Below are 20,843 nucleotides of genomic sequence, written 5' to 3' on the forward strand. Positions count from 1 at the left end.
TGCATGCTGTAATACAGGCCTGCCAGAAAAGACGGGCCCATGACGCAAAAGTGGCATGACCTAACTCCTTTCTGGTTGGATTTGAGGCCTGCTCTACAGGAGGAAATTCCATGCCTGGTTCTGCAATTCTGATTAATAATAAAAAAAAAAAAAGCCCAGGGTTGGGAGGTCATAGGCCCCAGGGCAAAATCTGGAGAATGCTCAATCTGTCAAAGTGCAGAAAGTGAGAACAATGTGCCCATCCCAAACCAGACATCCATATTAACCACGCCTCCCCGTCACAAGGATTAGGGACCATGGGGGAAGAAGAGGCAGAAAGAAGGTAAGAGCTGAAGGATGGAGAGGTGTACTGTGAATGCTTTCTGCTGGACACGACATGGCTATCAGACTCATGAGCTCACAGCTTCAGTAATGACCTGCACAAGAGTCAAGCCATCCTCAACCCCAGCATGGATGGGGTAGCTCTCCAGGTCCTGCCACCCACAGAGGAGTTCTTATCAGTTGGTAACTGCTGGGAAGGGAGAATCATTCTATTTCTGAGGTCATAACCACCAGATGTTTTCCAGTGGTTAACCCAACACCTATATGTACATGTGAGCAGCACCAACGGGACTCAGTCGGTTGTGGGGGGAGGGAATGATGTGAAGTTGAGGAGTATTCTAAGGGGTTGTCAGGAGGAATTGGAGGGGTAGAAATGGAGATAAAGATGACTTCCCACTACTTCTGTGTGCCTGCTTCAGTTGTCTCTCTCTCTCTCTCTCTCTCTCTCTCTCTCTCTCTCTCTCCCCCTCTCTTTCTTTGCTTGTGTATATGTGTGTGCTCATGTGCAAGTGTGGTGTGTGCAGGTGTACAAATGAGTGTGAGTATGTGCATTCAAGTGAGGCCTGAGGTCAATCTTAGCTGCCACTCCTTAGAAACCATCCACTTTGATTTCTGAGAAAGACTCTAATTGTCCTGGAGCTCACTAATGGAGCTATGGTGGTTGGCCAGTGAGGCACAAGGATTCTGCTGTCTCTGTCTCATCAGTATCGGGATGTTACACCAGTGTTTCAGGAACATGTCACCATATCTGTGACTTTGCATAGCTTCCTGTGTTCAGCCTCACGCTTGCAAAGCAAACACCTTACTGACTGATTTCCTTTTTCTACTGAATTGTCCTTTTCTGTCCCCAGCCCTTATTGGCTACAATAACAGAGTCCAGTGGTGTTCAGGCACTGACCCAAACAAGCAAGGCATGGCAGCCTGTGAAAGAGCCACCCTGGTCAGTGTATAGAGTGCTTTATGTCCTTAAGTGTGAACTCTCCTGTGTACCTCTTTAAAAATGTATTTAGTCTTCTCTTATATATTACATTCTGGCCACAGTTCACCTCCTCTCCTCCCAGCACCCCCACTATACCTCCCCTTTTTCCCAGGATCCACTCCTTTTCCATTTTCCCTCAGAAAAGAACAGGCACATCAACCAAACATGGCATGACAAGTTATAATAAGACTAGCACATACCTTCATAGGAGGCTGGACTAGGCAACCCAGTCGTCTGTTTTGCCTGTGTACCCTCTCGTAAGAAACAGCCTCATCTCCAAACTTTCTTCCACTCCCTTGGTCGAAAAGAATACTGTTTTCTGAGCACAATCATGGCTACTGCCCTCTGGAACTCTTAGGAGCTGTGATTGGTAAAAGAGACTTATGCAAGATTTGATCTATCAACTTTCTGTCATGGAGGCAGAGATGGGCTCAAGAGGCCCTGCCTTTCTCCAAGTAGCTATAGACAGTTAAAGATTACTAGAGGAAAGGGTTCACAATGCCCTGACCCTCCCTTGAAATATATAGGCTGCTAGTGGTTGCTGGGGAGAAGGAGCTGTTTCCTGCAGAGTTTTAGCTGACCATGTTAACGTTAGCTATGTTCTTGTAGGTAACCCCCGTTAAACCCATTGGTTATCCAAGATGCTTTTGGCAGGAATTGTGTCCTTGATTCTGTTGTTGCTGCCTTATCTAGGGGTGAGAAGATAAGATACTATGGATGTTAGGCTGTTTACATATCCTCAGAAAAAGCTCACACAGTACCTGGTGATCCCCCATAGCTTCTCAGTATAGATGTGGTTCAAATCAATGCCTACAAATGGCTGTACTTTAAGGTTCCTTTGACAAGGGCCATCATAGACTCTGAAAAACTTCCCACCTTCCTTTCCCCACTCCCAAACTTAAAAAAAAAATGCCAAACTCTCTTCCATTTGAAACTATTGATATTTTATGCACATACTTGTAGTTGAACAAACTACTTAACATATATGGACATGTTTTATCTTTTCTAGGAGAAGGTTTTAGGGAAGAAGCTATAGAAAAAAATGGATATGATCAGATTTCTCAAGTCAAGGATGAGTATATCATATTAGCATGTAAAGCAAGGTCATCTTATCATGAGTGGTCACCTCCCAGATATGACATGCAGAGCAGTTGGAACAGGCTCCACTTCCAACTATCTAAGATCAGAGATGGTGACATCTCCTACCATTACACTCTTATCACTAAGCTACAGAATATCTGATATGGCTCTTTACAAGATGTGTGATTCTATTTTAAAAACATGAAAAAGAACCACATCATCCCCCCAAATTTGCCTTTGAAAATATCTCTCCCTTTCCATCAGCTGATAGACTGAAATTGTGTCTCAAGCTGAATGAAATTATCTCATATCTCATGTCTCATGTAACACCTCCTTTGCTGCACTGTCAAGAAGGTGACCACTGAATTGTATCATTGTTTGTAACAGGGGTTAAAGAGTCCAGTTAATAAACCAAGTACCTAAATAAAATCCAACAGTGTGATAAATTAGCTTCCATATCAACGTGAGTGCAGGATCCTGGCTCTTCTCTGGGGGCATCCTTTTTGTACAGAATGGCTTTCAATTTTGGCTCAGCAAAGCCTGCTTCTTGCATTTTCACTTTGTGTGGGGAATTATATACATCCCTGCCCTGCTATATTACGGATGTTAGGCTTCCAATGTGTCTGCCCTCTTCCCTTACTCTGTCTTCATGAATTCCCGTAACTTACCCTTTGTAGGTCAGGCATCCCAAGAGCTCTCACAGCATACCATACAGCAGACTCTCTGCATCCAGTAAACTTCAGGCTGGAGAACAGGGTTTCAGTGCTTCTTCATGTTCCTTCTTTGTCTATGAGGACATTCTTTGTCCCCTCGTGCAGTTGAAGTAAATAACAGAAAGAAATAATTCTAAAATGTTTTAACCCCTCTGAATTTCTCCATTCTATCTCCCACCACTATCCTTCCTCCTGTTCACAGACTGATGGAACAGGAAGAAAGGGGGAAATCTAAGGGCAGCTTGCTAGCTTTTATTAAGTCCTACTTCCTTGATCTTTACCTTTAAGAGTCTGCTGAACATCTAAAATAAATAGAAAAAAATTATATAGAAATTTTCATTATATGTTCAAAGATGGCAAGAATTCTATTTGGAGTAATGCATGTGAATGACTGCCCATGGATTCCAGAACTCTGGAATTCAAAGCTAGTCTAATCTACACATAATCTACATAGTTTGAGACCCTGTCTCAAACAAACAACAACAAATAAAAAGAAACAAACAATGAAAATAAGAATTATGTAGAGACTCCAAAGTTTTGTTTTAGGACTAAAGATATAGCTCAATTGGAAGAGTACTTTCCCAGCATCCAGGAGGCCCTTGAGTTTGATCCCCAGAAGCATATAAATGGGGCTTGGTGAGCATACTTGCAGCCCTAACACCTAGCCTTTTTAAGATGCAAACTTTGTAACAATTAAGTGGTGGTCAAGTTATGAACTTCAGAAGATTTGAAGGATTAGATGAATGGGTATCTATAAAGATAAGCTATGTACCTTTAAATAATATGTTAATCAATACAATATTAATTATTAATTAATTAATTATTTTGTAATTGTCATTATTTATTATATAATAATATAATACTGTGATTTTATATAATATATTATAATGTATGTAATATAACATATATTATATAACATATTATAATATATTTAAATTATGTTTTATATTGTATTATAATATAAAATATAATATTAACAATACCAATTAATATTCTAATTATTAATTAATGCCAATTAATAGAATGATAATTCATTCTCCCCATTCACCACTGACAATGTGATCTAATATTGCAATAAGGAAAGAGATACAAAGCCTTCCTCAGAGGGCACAAAATATCAAGAGGCATCTGGACAGAGGCGTATAGTGAAGATTGTGGGCAGAGAGGTATACCAAATACTACTGAGACACACAGCTGACATCCAGGACTACAGCCCTTCCTGCCATGGGTCCCCATGGCTTTACTCAATCCCATACAGGCCACCAATGAACTCTGTCTGCTCAGCAGTGGTGACTCCAGTGGACCACTGAGAGCATAAACCATGAACTTTGTTCTTTGATGGCTTATAATTCAGTTCAGAAGACAAGACTTACAGGAACAGCAGTATCTTAAAAATATTTATTGGATTTTTATTATGTGCCAAGAGTGATACAACATGGAGGGATTACATGGTGAACTCCAGAGCCACTGAAGTTAGTGAATTACAGTATTAATTCTGCTGGTGGATAGCACAGCTAGAGTAATAGAGGGAGAGTGCATAGGGAGTAAAGAAGGAAAGATGAGAGAATTGGTCACTGTCAAACCAGCTTTGACCCAGTGTTGAACACACAGCAAGGCTCTGTGGGCTACCTACATTAAAGACCATGAAGCTGCAACTTTATACTGTAATGGAGACATATATTTAAGTTTTGTTTGTTTGTGTATTTGTGTAGGAGGGTACATATACATGTGTGCCCACCTGTATACTCACACAGATGCAAAAGAAGGATGCCTATGTCCTGCTCTACCTCTCTGTACTCTATTTTCTTAAGACAGGGTCTCTCAGTGAACTTGGAGCTAGGCTATCAACCAGCAAGTCCCAGCAATCCTCCTGTCTCTGCCCGCCACAGTACTAGGGTCACAGATATGCATGAGGCCACCTCTGGCTGTTCTATTCCAAAAGTGCCATGATCTGAACTCAGGCTCTCAGTACTGCACAGCAAACGCTCTTGTCTGCTGAGTGGTCTCTACAGCCATTTTTAATGTTCATATTCATGTATACTTAGTTATACATAGCAATGGCTTTCATTATGACATTCTCATTCATGGGTATCACGCATTTGGATCATATCATTCCCAAGATCTCCTCTTTCCTCTTTTTAACTACCCCCTTTCTAATTTTATGTCATTGTGTGTGTGAACCACAGAGTTTAATTAAGAGTTACTTACAGAAGCATGGGTGATACCTTATCTATAAGATGGACATGGGCATCTTACCAGTGACTACAATATTCAAGAAAACAGCTCTCCCTCCCCAGTAATTGCTAATTACCTCTAAATCCTCATGGAGGGTTGGGACCTCATGAGCCCCTACCATGCCATGACTGGATGTTGACCGACCCATTCTTGTGCAGGTCTTATGCAGGCAATAAAAGCTGCTGTGAGCTCCAGAGAGAAATGACATGTTATTCCAGTAACCCTTTAGCTTTTTTTTCCTTTATTTTTGTTGTTGTTGTTTTTTGAGACAGGGTTTCTCTGTGTAGTTTTGGTGCTGGTCCTGAATCTTGCTCTTTAGACCAGCCTGGCCTCAAACTCACAGAGATCCACCTGGCTCTGCCTCCTGAGTGCTGGGATCAAAGGCATGCACCACCACTGCCCAGCTACCCTTTAGCTTTTTATCTCACAAAATTTAACTTCCTCCTTGCTTCTTGATGGTATAAGTAAAGATGTGATCATAATTCATCCAGTTTATGTATTTGTCCTAGTTATGGTTACTATTGGTATGGTGAAACACCAGGACCAAAAGCAAGTTGGGGGAAAATGATTTATTCAGCTTACACTTTCAAGTCAAAGTCCATCACTGAAGGAAGTCAGGACAGAAACTCAGGCAAGGCTGGAACCTGGAGCAGGAGCTGATGCAGAGGCCATGACGGTGTGCCCCTTGCTGGCCTGTTCCTCATAGCTTGTTTACTTTGCTTTCTAAAAGCACTCAGCACCACTAGCCCAAGGTTGGTGGCACAACCCACAGTGGTGGACTCTTCCCCATCAATCACTAATTAAGAAAATGCCATACATGCTTACCTACACTCTAATCTTATAGAGACATTTTCTCAATCAATGTACCCTCCTCTCACATGACTATAGCTTGTATCAAGTTGACATAAAATCAGCCAGCACAGTATTCTACTTATGATACATGAACCACTAATTATTAGATTACACACATGCAAAAATAATCATTATGCTTGTTGTTCCCAGCAGGCACTCACTACTTTGCCATTTGACTGATTTTTGTCATGTGTAAAGTCACAGGAACTGATTTGTCAGAAGTCTATTTTAAAGACAAGCACCACCGAGAATTCACAACTGCAGATTTCAAATAGCTATTGACTATGACTCCAGATAATGGAGCTGACATAAGTGCATGGATCTTAAAGTAATGTCTTTAATTTTTCTAAACAGAATATATTTTTACTAGAACAAAGTACATTATGTCCAACCACTAGAATTCCAAGAACCTGTCAGACTGGAAAAGAAATCTTCTTATAGGGCATAGGGCTAAGAAATATTCTCCAATGTAATTGACATTATCTACTTTTGACTTTAGTATTCTTGGAAATACCATTTTCTTACATGTCTGGTAAAGAGTTCAGAATGCAAAATCATGTTCCTCTCTTTCCCCTCCACTATACTCACCATGCATCATTCTGCATTGGTAGTTTAATCTTGTGTGTGTGTGTGTGTGAGAGAGAGAGAGAGAGAGAGAGAGAGAGACAGAGACAGAGACAGAGACAGAGACAGAGAGACAGAGAGAGGAGTGTGTGAGAGAAAACTGTGTGATTTGTATATTTGTGTGTGAGAAAGAGAACTGTGTGATTTGTATATGTGTGTATGAATGAGAACTGTGATTTGTATATGGTTGTATGAGAAAAAACTGTGTGATTTGTATATGTGTGTGTAAGAGAGAAATGTATGGTTTGTATATGTGTGTAAGAGAGAGAGATGTGGGATTTGTGTGTGTGTGTGTGTGTGTGTGTATGTGTGTGTGTAGGCATGCTGGTGGAGGTCAGAGGACATGCTTAGGTAATGGTCCTCACTGTGCACCTTATAGGGAACACGATCTCCTTGTTATTCACTACTGCACATGCTACATCAGGCAATACCCAAGTTTCTAAAGATTCTCATGTCTCCAGGGCCCCTCATCTCAACACGGGAGTGTTGGGATTGTAGATGTGTGTTACAGAAGCTATATCTTTTATGTGAGTTCTGAGAACTTGAACCCAGGTACTCATGCTTTCACAGCAATCAATATATGACTGAGCCCTCTCCCTAGATGATATTCTGCCCCTTTCTTGCCTCATTCTTGGATTCTCCACTTCCAGGAAAAAGTAGCATGGATGGGAAGAAAGAAAGGGGTCAACAAGTAGGTTATAGGGTTATGAGTCGGTAAACCAGAGGACTGGTATCTTGTCCTGGCTTCAATTTCTGAACAACTGACACTAGGGAGCCAGCATGGTCAACTGGGGTTATTCTGAAGACACAGCTAAGGAGGGTGTTGTCTCCTGTATCTGGAAATGAGTTTTACATTGACATAATAGAAACAAGTAAGTAACCCACTAAGGTCAAGAATTTTAAGTTTTCTGGAAAGGGTAGTCAGCCTAATTTTACAGACATTGCCAAGCTCAGTTCAGATATGTGTCCAAGAGCTTTTCTTAAAAGAAAAAGGAAAACATTTCATAACAAAACCTGTCAGCCACGTGATGTCCAGAGGGCTGGAGAGATGGCTGACAAGTAAAGCATTTAAAGCAAAAGATGAAGTACCTGTGTAAATACCTGGTAACTGTGGTGCCCCATTTGTTATCTCATCCTCCAGATCATCTCTTGCAGAGATGATCACCAGAACAAACAAGTTGGCAAAACTACCTGATGAGAGGGTGATGGCTTCAAGTGAGAGACTTCACCATAAATATAAGAGGGAGAGTCATTGAAAAAGCCTCCCGGGATCAACCTTTGTCCTCCATATGCATTTACACACACACACACACACACACACACACACACACACACACACACACAAAAGAAAAAAGAAAAAGAAAAAAAAGAAAAAGAAAAAACACCACTCACACAACAAAACAATGATTTGAGAAACTATATCAAAAGAGCTGGTTCCACAGTCATTCCAGATCCCTGGAGGGGTGTCCTCAGAGAGCAGAAAGAGAGAAAGTGATCTCCCACATGTTTCCCATAAAGGCAATAAGCAGATGTTCTTAAATATGCAAGGACTTAGGAAATATAATTCCTAAAAGCCATTTTGATACTAAAATCCAGCCAAGTGAGAAACAATAAAAACAAGGAATTCACAAGGAGAGGAAGCAGTGCACGATGACAGGCTGTGGCCCTGGGTTCAATTAAACAGGAATAAAGTTACAAACCTGTGGAAATTGTGTTTAGTGTTACAAACTCAGAAACTGTGAGGGAAACGAAAGAAACACCAAAGGTGGAAAGCAAGGGAGAGAAAATGGTGAAGACAGTGATGCAGATTTCTCCTTCTTCCCTGGTGGCGAGGTAATTGATGTAGTGTCAACAACTTACCATGGTATCTGAGAGAATGCAATCATTGAAAATCCCCACCTCAGCCCACCTCATTTATTTTAACTTAGAGAGGGAGCTAACCTGGAGCACAGAGGTGCATTGGTAGGATGCAGAGAACCATGAGGTCCAGGGCATCTGAGCCTGCAGAGTGAGACCTTGAGAAAGGAAGGAATGAAGGGAGGAAGAGAGAGGGGGAAGGATGGACAAAGGAAGGGAAGGCGGGGAGTGGGAGGAAGGGAGGCAGAAAAAAAGGAGGGAAGAAGAAAGAAGGAGAAAAAGAAAGAGGCTCTTGTTATTTAAAACAAATAATTCCTCTGTGGTTTAAAACACTGATTTAAATGCACATAGTCCTTTCTAATAGCTTTTTATTGCTTAAATACAGTTATTTGTTTGTTTGTTGTACTACATGTTTCCCCATGTGCATGCATGCCATACCTTCCATTCCATGATTCCCTGAAAAAGCAATTGAGAACCCACACATGGATGAACTTAGTACAGGAGAATAACTGTTCATGGAGCAAGATCACTTGTTCCATCTTTCTCACCCTGTGAATGACCTGGAGACCTGATTCTCCCATAGAATTGATCATAAAGTCACATGTAAGAATTCTCATTCATAACTATGTTCTAGTCAGTCTGCCTCTTCATTCTGTGATCACATTGCTAAACAAACACGAGGACCTGAGTTGCATCCCTGGAAACCATGAGAGAAAGAGACAGGAGGAGAGAGAGAGAGAGAGAGAGAGAGAGAGAGAGAGAGAGAGAGCACTCCAAGGTGTACTTGCAACCTCGGTGATGGAGAAACAGAGACAAACTTAGACAACTAGATCCCTGGGGCTTACTGGTCAACTAACCTTGACTATTTTGTGAGTTTTAAGCCACTGAGAGACCCTATTTTAAGGGCCAACATGGGCAGTACCTGAAGAAAGACCCCTGAAGTTGGTCCCTGGCTTCTATATATATGTACACATGTACTACTTAAGCACACACATATATACACTCATACACATGATAGTAAAATGATAAGCAGAGACTCCTTCTGAGACATTTTCTTTCCAGTAGGAAAGAAGTTATTTCCCACATAATAGCATAAAACTCTAACTCTTAAAGGAGAGGAGTTTGAAAGCTACAGATCATTCAGAAAACAATTTATCTTCCTTCCAAGGGCTGTGGGAGTATATAGCAGGTAACAACCAGTATTCAACAGGTGGACCTACCAGATGAATAACTCTCTGATATGGAGCCCCACTTAGCAAAGCCGTGGGGTCACTGACTATAAATGACATTTGCTCCTGTCTGTAATTTCTCTCATGTGCCACCACATTTCTTCCCTAAGAACTGCTATGGGTGTTTTCCCATTGTTTTTGTGCTTGTCTTATGTAAATATTCCATATTTGGGGTACACATAGCTGTGGATGGTGAGGAAGATGATTTTCAGTTAAGCTATATAATGTTGGTGAGTAGAAATAATACTAGATTATTTTTCATAACTGACACAGAAAAGTAACAGTATTCTCTGTCACAAAGACAACTAATTTTAGACTTCAGAACACATTCAAAACAGATTAGCTGCCCCTGCAGAGAATGCAAAATGACAAATTCCCAGGTGTTTATTGCTCAGTCAAGGTCAGACATGAAGCAATGGTAGACATAGCTCTCTGAAGTAATTGACTTTCTGCACATACTCCCAGCCTTATGTTCAGCCAACTAACTGTCACTGTTAAGTCCTGAATTTCAATTCCCTGTCTGGAAACCCTGACCAACTCAGAGCTATGGCCATGGCCAAGCATTACTCACTGACTGGTCAGTGTGACCTCCCTAGCCTGAGAAAAACTGTGTGACTTATCATCTGTTATGAGAATGCGTCAGACCCTGAACATATAACATACAATTGTCCAGATTTTGACTCTTGAAGAGGGAGTGTGTGAGTATGTATAGGGTGTGAGTGCAGAGTGAGCTGAGGAGACAGGATGAGTAGTAAGGCAGGAGAAAGAACAGGGGAGAGTTTCAGAGAGGATGTTTTCAAGATAAAGGGGGAAAAAGTTACCATCAGAAGAGTGTGTGTTTCCTTATTTTCCCCTCAGACAGAAAAAGTCTAGCCCTTGCCACATTCATTGATTTTTTTTTTTTGAGCTGAGGATCGAACCCAGGGCCTTGTGCTTGCTAGCCAAGTGCTCTACCACTAAGCTAAATCCCCAACCCTCATGGAATTTTTTGGCATACCCTGGCTGCCTGGAGGCTCTCACTACAGTAAGCATCTTTCTCTTTAGGGGTTTAGAAAAAGAACTGTGTATGGCTCTTTGAGAAATGAGCATTTGTGTAAATTAACAGTGTGTACATATTTTTGAAGTATATTTTGACATTGAGCCAAAGAGAGAACAATCTGTCCATCCTAGGATAATGTACTGAATCCATGTCACCTCCTCTCACCTGGCTTATATCTCCTCATGTTCAAGGATACTATGTTCCAAAGACATCCCCCAAATATTTGCAAAGGGCCTCCTTATACCAACATATGCCTCCATTCATCCTGTACCTCAAAGGACTGAGTTGGACAATTATTTACATGTGGAGATGTGCAACCAAGAAGACCCATGGAAGTTAGGGTAACCACAACCCATGGAGTAGTGAAAGTAGGGTTCAAATACAGAAAGTAGAGTTCCGAAGACAGAAGTAGTGACAGGAAATTTATTTTGCCAAAAGTCTAAACAGAGGATGCGGAGTGATGGTCAAGGCATATGCAGTATCCAATGAAGCCCTCTGAGGATGAAGAGTGATGTGCCAAGGCATGTGTAGTATCCAATGAAGCCCTCCAAGAATGGGGAGTGATGTGCCAAGGCATGTGTAGTATCTAATGAACCCCTCCAAGGATGGGGAGTGATGTGTCAAGGCATGTGCAGTATCCAATGAAGCCCTCTAAGGATGGGGAGTGATGTGCCAAGGCATGTGCATTATCCAACAAAGCCCTGTGATACCTTTAGTCTATCAGGGGAACTGGCCTCCAATTCTCAAAAAGAACACAGAAAACTGAAGTTTTGTCATAAAAACAAAGCACAAATGTTAAAAAAAAAATGCCTCTCTCTAACTCTCTCTCTCTCTCTCTCTCTCTCTCTCTCTCTCTCTCTCTCTCTCTCTGTGTGTGTGTGTGTGTGTGTGTGTGTGTGTGTGTGTGTGTGTGTGTGTGTACATGCCAAAGGACAACCTTAACTGCCTTTTCTCAGGCAGCATGCACCTTTTTTTATGAGATGGGTTCTCACTGGCCCAAGACTTGCCAAGTAGGCTAGGCTGGCTGACCTAATAAAGGAAATACAGCATGCATAACCATTCTTGACTGTTTTCACATGGATTCTGAAGACTGAATGCAGGTCAATTCTTGCAAAGCAATCGCCTTACATATATGAATGATACTTAATTTTGATCAATAGCTCGACTAAAATAAGAAATATCTGAGAGGTTAGTGAAGCAAACATGTAGGTGAGTTTGGGGTGGCAAGTCCAGAAATGACTGAATCATGAGGGCTTTCTCCTAAGCTGCAGATGAAATCCGTAGTGGATTCCTTTCAAGGATTCAGGGAATGAGAGCAGGGAAAGGTAATAGCTAGAGACTAGCTGGGGTGAGCAAGTCATGGCAGCTGGGCTGTGGGTGGTATCTTTTCCGTAGGTCATACATTTCTTTGTTTTCTGTCCACCATAAGTATAAAGCCATCTCCATAATCTCAAAATCAACCAGAGACTAAACTCTCTGGTTAAAAAAATAATGAGCCAACTGAATCTCTCCTCATTTAAGTGATTTTTCAGATACTGTAGCAGTGATGAGAGACTAACTAACAGAGGAGTCAAGAGGGAAACTTAGATGTTCTCCCCATTGGAATCTCAACAGAAATGGGGGCCTCTGGTTCTTAGTAACAACTTAACACTAGGAAGCCATTGAGAGTAGTTGTATGCCTGGTGCTGTAAACCTGGTCAAAAACCCATGACTTGGAAGATTGTAGACCCTATATAGGAACCTACTGTTGTTCTGATAAATGGCCATGCTGACAGATTGCCTTCTAAGTAATTATTTCCATAAATTTGTGTTTATCTCAACTTGGATCATAGAAGGTTGGTTTTTGTTGTTGTTGTTTGATTGATTGATTTTTACAGAATCATAGTGATTAATGTAGAAACTCACATCCATCCAAAGTGCTAAGAAATAAGCAACTATGAGCACTCAGGATGGGTAATGCTGACTTCTGGACATGCTGTGACTATTGCCTACATAAGTTCACAGTTTCTGTGGTTACATAAACAAGACCTTCTCAAGATCAACTCAGTCAACATTCTACAAGGATACAGGAGAGAGCCCAAGGCCTCACCCTTGGCAGGGGAGCAATTGGCCAATTGGCAGTGGCAGAAGGAAAGAAGGTTACTCTCATTTGAGCATGTTGCTTTTGGTAGGGTGCTCATACCCCAGTAGATGGGCACACACCTATGCACATATGGGAAGCACTAATTGGATTCAATGGGGTTATTAATAATAAAAATGGAGCACAAGACCTTGAGAGGGCAATGAAGTAGGGGCAGTAGGTAGGGTTGAAGGGAGGTAGTTGTGAGTAGCAATAATTAAAATTCATGGTATAAATGTATACATATTTCAAAGAAAAAATAAAAACATTTGTTAAAACATTCAGAGTAGAAATTATATTTGTGTTTAGATTTGTCTATAATCTGTCTTTGTGCCAAGCGCAATAAAATAATAAGATCAAAAAGAAAAATAAACAAAAAAGCCCAAAACAGAAATCTGGTTAGGTTACAAGCAAATGCCCAAACATGGACACGTACACTAGGGGATGTAAATAAGCTTATTGAAGAATGTCTGTATTTTTCACTCACAGAGTCATCACATATGTATACATACAGGTTGTGCATCGCACAATATGTTATAGTATGAATGAATATAACTGGATTTTACATTAGCAATCATCTATTATAATTGTCCCATAATTATAAGTGATGCACCTTTAAATTCGGATTTTTTTTCTCATAATGCCAATGCATTTGAGTTGAAACATCTCTTAAACAGCCACTTCTGTGCTGTAGCTGCCCCAGAAACATGCTAGATCCAGTTACAGCAGACATACAGCCAAGTTTATCATTCTAGCTTTCTGCCTGACTCTTAAACCTCTTGAGGATCATCACCTCTATTGATTTTACATCCTGGAGAATGTGGATTTAGGGAAGCTTTGCTATCTGAGCAGAAGACAGGTCTGGTAGTCTATCCCATGTTCTGTACAGTTTAGGTCTGTGTATGGCCTTTGGTTTCAGATTGTCTAGCATCTTCCACAAAGTAAATGACAATGCATAATTACCAGAGTGAGCAGAGAGCATCTACACTTGCCCACAGCAGCTGTGCAGGGGGACAGCCAACGGCAACATCTGAGCATCCACCAACAACTTTCTTAATGAATAGTTTCTTGTTTCAGAATTATTGTCTAAAAATTCTGATGAGGGTTAAGGGGTGGCTCAGTGGGTGAGAGCACTCTCTGTATAAGTATGAGGACCTGAGTTCAGGACCTATGTAAAAAGAGGTACCTGTAATTCCAGTGCTGTAAAGGACAGTAGAGACAGGAGGATTACTGGCTCTTGCTGACTGTCAGCCTAGCTCCAGGTTCTATAATAGACCCTATCTCAAGGGAATAAAATGAAGAGCGTGAATTGTTGAATCCAAGATTGCAAAAAGCACAGGGACAAATAGCCAAATGAATGGAAGCACATGAATTATGAACCAAAGGCTGTGGAGCCCCCAGCTGGATCAGGCCCTCTGGATAAGTGAGACAACTGAATAGCTTGAACTGTTTGGGAGGCATCCAGGCAGTGGGACCAGGATCTGTCCTTAGTGCATGAGCTAGCTGTTTGGAACCTTGGGCTCATTACACAGGGACACTTTGCTCAGTCTGGAAGGAGGGGACAGGACCTGCCTGTACTGAATCCACCAGGTTTAAATGAAAACCCCAGGGGTGCCTTGATCCTGGAGGACATGGGAATGGAAGGGAGGGGCTGGGGAGAAGGTGGGGTGGGGGCGGGAGGGGGGAGGACAGGGGAACCCATGGCTGATGTATAAAATTTAAAACACATAATAATAAAAAAAAAGTGAATAGAAAAAATCTCTTAATAAAAAAGGAAATAAATAAATAAATAAATAAATAAATAAATAAATAAATAATGAGTCCTAAAGCAGTACATTTGACAACCTTCTGGCTCATATAGACACACACACACACACCTGATGAACTAAATGAGTTTTCTAAAATGAAATTTAGAAGAAAAATCTAGCATTGCAGTTTCTCCTTTCCTATCCAGCAGGCAATCCCCTGGGCTGAGCTGCCCTTTGGGCCAATCAGTGTTCCATCACTTGCTTTGAAGAAACTGGTAGCTCTAAGCACAGGGGAAGTGGTGGAAGAGACCTCTTGTGAGGTTTCTTACCCTGATGCTGGGAGCTGTCTCTCGAGCTGATACTTAATTTTGGGGAGCTGATGTGGCTCATGTACCACCTCCTTCTCTCAGGGTTGTGATGGATAGCTGTTACTTAAGCTCTTGAAATGAAAGGCAAGACTTTCCAAAATGAGCCTGATGAAATGGAGCATTATTCAATTAGAAAGGCGAAGCCTGATGTTGAGAGGCAGAATATAATTACAGAACTGGAGCATTTCCAGGAGGTGTCTGTGGATGGCACCCCAGCTGACTATAGAAGCCATCCTCTCAGGCTGAGCCTGGACAAGAGTGGACAAGATGTGTGTGCCATCCCCATCTTCACTAGAGCTAGAGACCCTGGTCTTGCAATGACACAGACCCTCATAATATCCCTGATGCCTAAATAGCAGCAATCCCAATTTTACACACTTCAGTCATATCCTCAAAGAAGACACTGGGAAATGTTTAACTTGTGGTATTTTCTCGATCTGTTGTGAGTTGACATCATAGTGGGTGACTACATACTCAAACTAACAGACAGAGATAGGTGATAGACTGATAGATAGTAGACAGACATTAAGTAATAGACAATAGATATACTAGTACATAGATACAAAGATAGGAATATATTATAACCTATAACAAGCTGTATAAAGCTATTTATTTTATTAATATAAAAAGATTGTATGTTATGAAATTTTACATATATAATATATTTATATTTTTCACTGAAACAGTTGAAAACAGGGCTAAAGAAATCATGATATAACTCTAAAGAATTATGGTGTAGCAATAATCCTCCTTCATAGGTAATACATAATACTATCATAATATAACAGATTAAGCATTATTTTAGATAAAAATGCATATATACTTAAATTATTGTAAAAGTTTATTCTTAAGTTTCAAATACTTCAGGGATGGGATTATAGCTCAGTGGGTAGAGTGCTTGCCCAGCATAATCAAAGCCTCAAGTTTGATCCCTAGTGTTGCATAAACTGGCATGCTGGCAAGTCTAGTGTGGTGGTTTGAATAAAAATGGCCCCCATAGACACATATGTTTGAGCGCTTAGTAATCAGGTTGTGTCATTAGGAGGTGTGGCCTTGTTGGAGCAAGTGTGTCAGTGGGCTTTGAGGTTTCAGAAGCTCAAATGACTCCCAGTGGCCCAGGACTTCCTGCTGCCTGAGGATCCAGATGTAGAACTTCAGCTACATCTCCAGCACTATGTCTGCCTGTGTTCCTCCATCCTCCCCACCAAGATGATAACAGGCTAAACCTCTGAAGCTGTAAGCCAGCCCCAACTAAATGCTCCCCTTTATAAGGGTTGCCATGTTCATGGTGCCTCTTCACAGCAATAGAACACAGATTAAGATGCCTGGGATACATGAGACCCTGTCTCAATTTTTCAAATGAAATCCAAATGTCATTTATTCAGGGGAAGAAAAGTTTCTAAAGTCCCCAGTGGATTTGATAGTCATGAGATAAGAGAGAAGTGAGCTGCTTCCCCAAGGAGCCAAAAAATGAGGCTGGTCTTCCCAAGTTCATCATCACACCAGTTCCTACAAAGGACACTGGGCTCACTTTGCAGAATCTCACTGTGCTCTTTGAGGCACGTGTTCCCTGGTTTTTCTGCTCATCTTTCCTGCTGGATCCTCCATACTGACTTCTAACTTACTATGTTTACTTAACATTTTGAATTCTGGATCCTTTTCATTCATTTTTACAGTCCATTTTTAAAGTTTCATTTTATTTAAATTTTGTGTGTATACATGAGGTCAGCCGCCTACAGAGACCAGAGGAGGTCATCAGAGTCACTGATGTTGGAATTGCAGATGGTTGTGAGCTGCCTGATGTGGATGCTCAAGTCCTTTTCGAGGGCAGCAAGCCATCTCTCCAACCCCTCAGCAGTATTTTTTTTTTAAGATCTATATAATCCATCAGAATTTTCAAATGTTAGCATGTGTCACAACTATGGGAGAACTTGTTGATCTAGGTGTCTGAGTTTGGTTTCCCTTCGAGCTGTATACAAAGCTAAAGAAGGAAATCAAGTGTTTTTCTTGAAAGGTCCCTGATAATGGGAAGCTAGTACGACCCACGCTTGAAGAAACACTGGCTTCTACTATATGCGGCGAAGGATTTTATTTTGTTTTGTTTTGTTTTGTATCTGGTTGTGTGTGTGTGTGTGTGTGTGTGTGTGTGTGTGTGTGGTGGGGGTATGCACAAATGTAGATTGTATCCACATGAGTGTTCATGCATGTGGAGGTCAAAGGTCATCCTCAGGTTTATCATTTCTCAAGATGCATGTTAATTTTTTGAGATAGGGTCTCACACTGGCCTGGAACTTGTTAAGCAGTGTAGGCTGGCTGACCAGCAGGCCCCAGAGATCCACTGTTTCCATCTGCCCAGATCAAAGATTGTAAGTATGTACCACAGCATCCAGCATTTTTATATGGGTTCTAAGAATCAAACCTGGGATCTCATGCTTGAACAACAAGCATTTTACCAACTGAGCCATATCCCTAACTTGATTTAATTTTTAGAAAATTTCCAAGCTGGTCTCAAAGTGGCTATATGGCAGAGATTGGCCTTGAACTCCTGAATCCCCTACCTCCATCTCTGGTGTACTTAGGCAATGGACTTTTGTCAGTAGCAAATAACCAACAAAAACCCTGAAAGGTTAGATATTTAAGTTGGGACACAAAAGGTTGGCAGCTTGTTTAAAGGTACACAGCTATTGAGAATACACTAGGACTCTAACCCAGGACCCTCTTAAACCAAGGTTTTTGTTCTTTGAACTCTTTTATTGTTCAATTGTATTCACAAAATTAAGTCAGACTTAATCCCCAGTAAGTAACATTCTTAGAACTATTTATAAAAGTTAGGAATCCTTATTCTTCTCATCTTGTAAACATCCCTATTTTCATGTGTGTATGTATGTGTCTGCATTTTTGTGGGCATACATGACTGAGTGTACCTGTATGTCTGTGTGCATTTGCATGCATTCATGCATGGGAGGACCACAGTTGATATCAGGAATTACTCTTGATTATTCTTCCACTTTATTGACTGAGGCGGGGTCTCTCAATGAAACCAGAGCTTGCCAATATGGCAGGCCTCGCTAGCTGGCTTGTTCTGGGATGTTCTTGTCCTATCTCTGCCTTTCAAGTCTGGAATCACAGGCTGGCCATTGTACCCACCTGGCATTTATGTGGGTGCTAAGGATCAGAACTCTGTGTTTCCCACTTGAATGGTGAGTGATTTAATCACTGAGCCATCTTCCCAGTCTCTTGTAAACCTCTTAGCACAAGAAATCTGGCCTCAATTCATGGGTGAGAAAATTGCAGCTTGCTAGAGGCTTAAGGCATATCTTCCTGGCACTGGGGCCCCCTCCGCAGATTCACTATGTATCAAGCAATTAAGACGAGGCATGCCCATTCCCTCTCAACACCTGCAACTCATTACAGAACCAAACAGCTGAAGTCCAAGGGTTTCAGCAGAAGAATGCTATAAACAGATGACACCAGATTTGTCAGCACTCCCCAAGGCCAGTATTCAGCTTCTGTCAAGAGAAATACAGATACATGCAAACACCATCTAATGCCTTCCATATGGTGGGCCCTAGACAGCAAATTCAGTTACATTCAGTAAGGAAATAGTCTTTGACTTACCAGGATGTGAATTCTTAAAGATAATGTCAATCATTGTTTTTGCAGATAGAAGATTCATAAAAGTTGTATTGCAGTAGCTTGGACTACAGTCTGCCTTAAGCTTTTAAGAAAGATTTTAAATTATTCATAGCTACCAAAAAATATATGTGTGTATACATATATGTGTATATTTTACATGAGTAATATATATTATACATGTATATACTACATGAGTTTTATATATTTCATGAGTAATACACACACACACACACATACACAAATATATATATATATGAGTCTACTGGCCTTTTAAGAGATAACTGTTATTATTAACATCAGTATCTCTTGCCATCCCTCGCTAGTCTATAGTACTTGCAAGCTTTCATTATGTGACCTTTTCCGGAAAAGAGAGGAATAAACATCCTTCAACCCTGAGACACCAATGAGTGGCCAAGTTTCACAAGCTCACCTTGTGAACCAACCCACCTGCTGCTCCTTCTTCTGTATCTAACATAGGCAAAGAAAGATTGTAGAAATCTCCAGGAGAGTCTATCCTGAAAGGTGGATTCTAACATATAGCCTCAAAATATAAGTTACAGACCACATGAATATATCCTGTGTGCTCAGGATACTGTACCCTCCATATGGCCCCCTCTCTGGGTGGTTTATGTTGCTCAAAACAATCAAGCTGAAAATCATGCCTCTGACTTCTCTCTACTCAACCAAGGTAATGTCAGTGTATCACATTGCAGTTAGGGAAATAACATGTAGATGAGCAACCCTGTTCACTGGAGCTTCTACATGTATTCCATGGAGAGAGGATAAGGGATGATGTTGGGAATTATCCTTGATTAAAATTAGCTAGGAGTAAGAAGCTTTGCGGTGACATTTCACATTAGATTCACTATGATTGTGTGAAACAAAGGATGATGGTATTTTCTCAATAAGCAAATGAGAGATATTTGAGGACATAGATATTTATAACATCATTATATATATATAATCACATCATCCTGGTACATTGAGAAATATAATTTGGAGTTTTCAGATGTCAAACTATAAATAAATAAGTCAAATTAAAATTGTTCCACAGTGGATGTGGGTATCTCAAAAGGTTTTTTTTAAATTGCAAATGGAATTTTTTCACACAATATATTCTGATTATGGTTTCCCCTTCCTACCCCCTCAGTTCCTCCACCTTTCCCTACAAACCAGTCTCTACACCTTTATGTCTCTTGTTAGAAAACAAATATACATGTAAGGAATAACAACAAAATAAAATAACAAAACAAACAGATTGAGATAATACAAAACAACCAAACAATAAAAAGATTCAAAGAAAAAGAAAAAAATCACATATGGATGTGGCATCACACATTTGTGTGCACAGGAATTCCATCAAAACACAAATCTGGAACCACAAAGGACCTGTAAGATTTAAAGAAAAACAAAACTGTACAACTTAACATTATGAGACAAAGAACTTCCAAAGATGTCATTGAGTTCCTTGTGTGTTGGCCATCTACTGCTGGGCATGGGACCTACCTTAAGAGTTGTTTGTTTCCTTAGTGAATCTCACTTGGGAAAAACAAATTTCTCATTTACAGGTGGCTATAATTGGGACACAGCTTCTTGTTTAGGGATGAGGGAATGTGTCTTCTTCTCTTTCAGCTCTCAGACCCCACCTGATGCACACCCTTTCAGGACAGGCGCGTGCTGCCACATTCTCTGGGAATTCATATGGTGCCAACCATGTTGTGTTTAAAAGGCCTCAATTCTTTGGTGTCCTGCATCTCTTCTGGCTCTTACACTCTTGCTGCCTCCTGTTCTGAAGAGTTTCCTAAGTCCTGAGGGAAGTGATTTGATGGCGACGATCTTTTTAGGGCTGAGTGTTCCAAGGTCTCTCACTCTCTGCATATTGTCTGGCTTTGGATATCTGTATTTCTCCCATACTGCTGGAGAAGAAAACTATGAGTTATGTGAGCAAAGAGGGAATCTATGAGTATAGTAGAATGTCAACAAGGGTCATTTTATACTACATTTTTTAATCCGAACAGTAATGTTTGGTTTCCCCCTAGGTTG

Source organism: Onychomys torridus, chromosome 11, assembly GCF_903995425.1.
Source record: "Onychomys torridus chromosome 11, mOncTor1.1, whole genome shotgun sequence".
NCBI classification, from domain to species: Eukaryota; Metazoa; Chordata; class Mammalia; order Rodentia; family Cricetidae; genus Onychomys; species Onychomys torridus.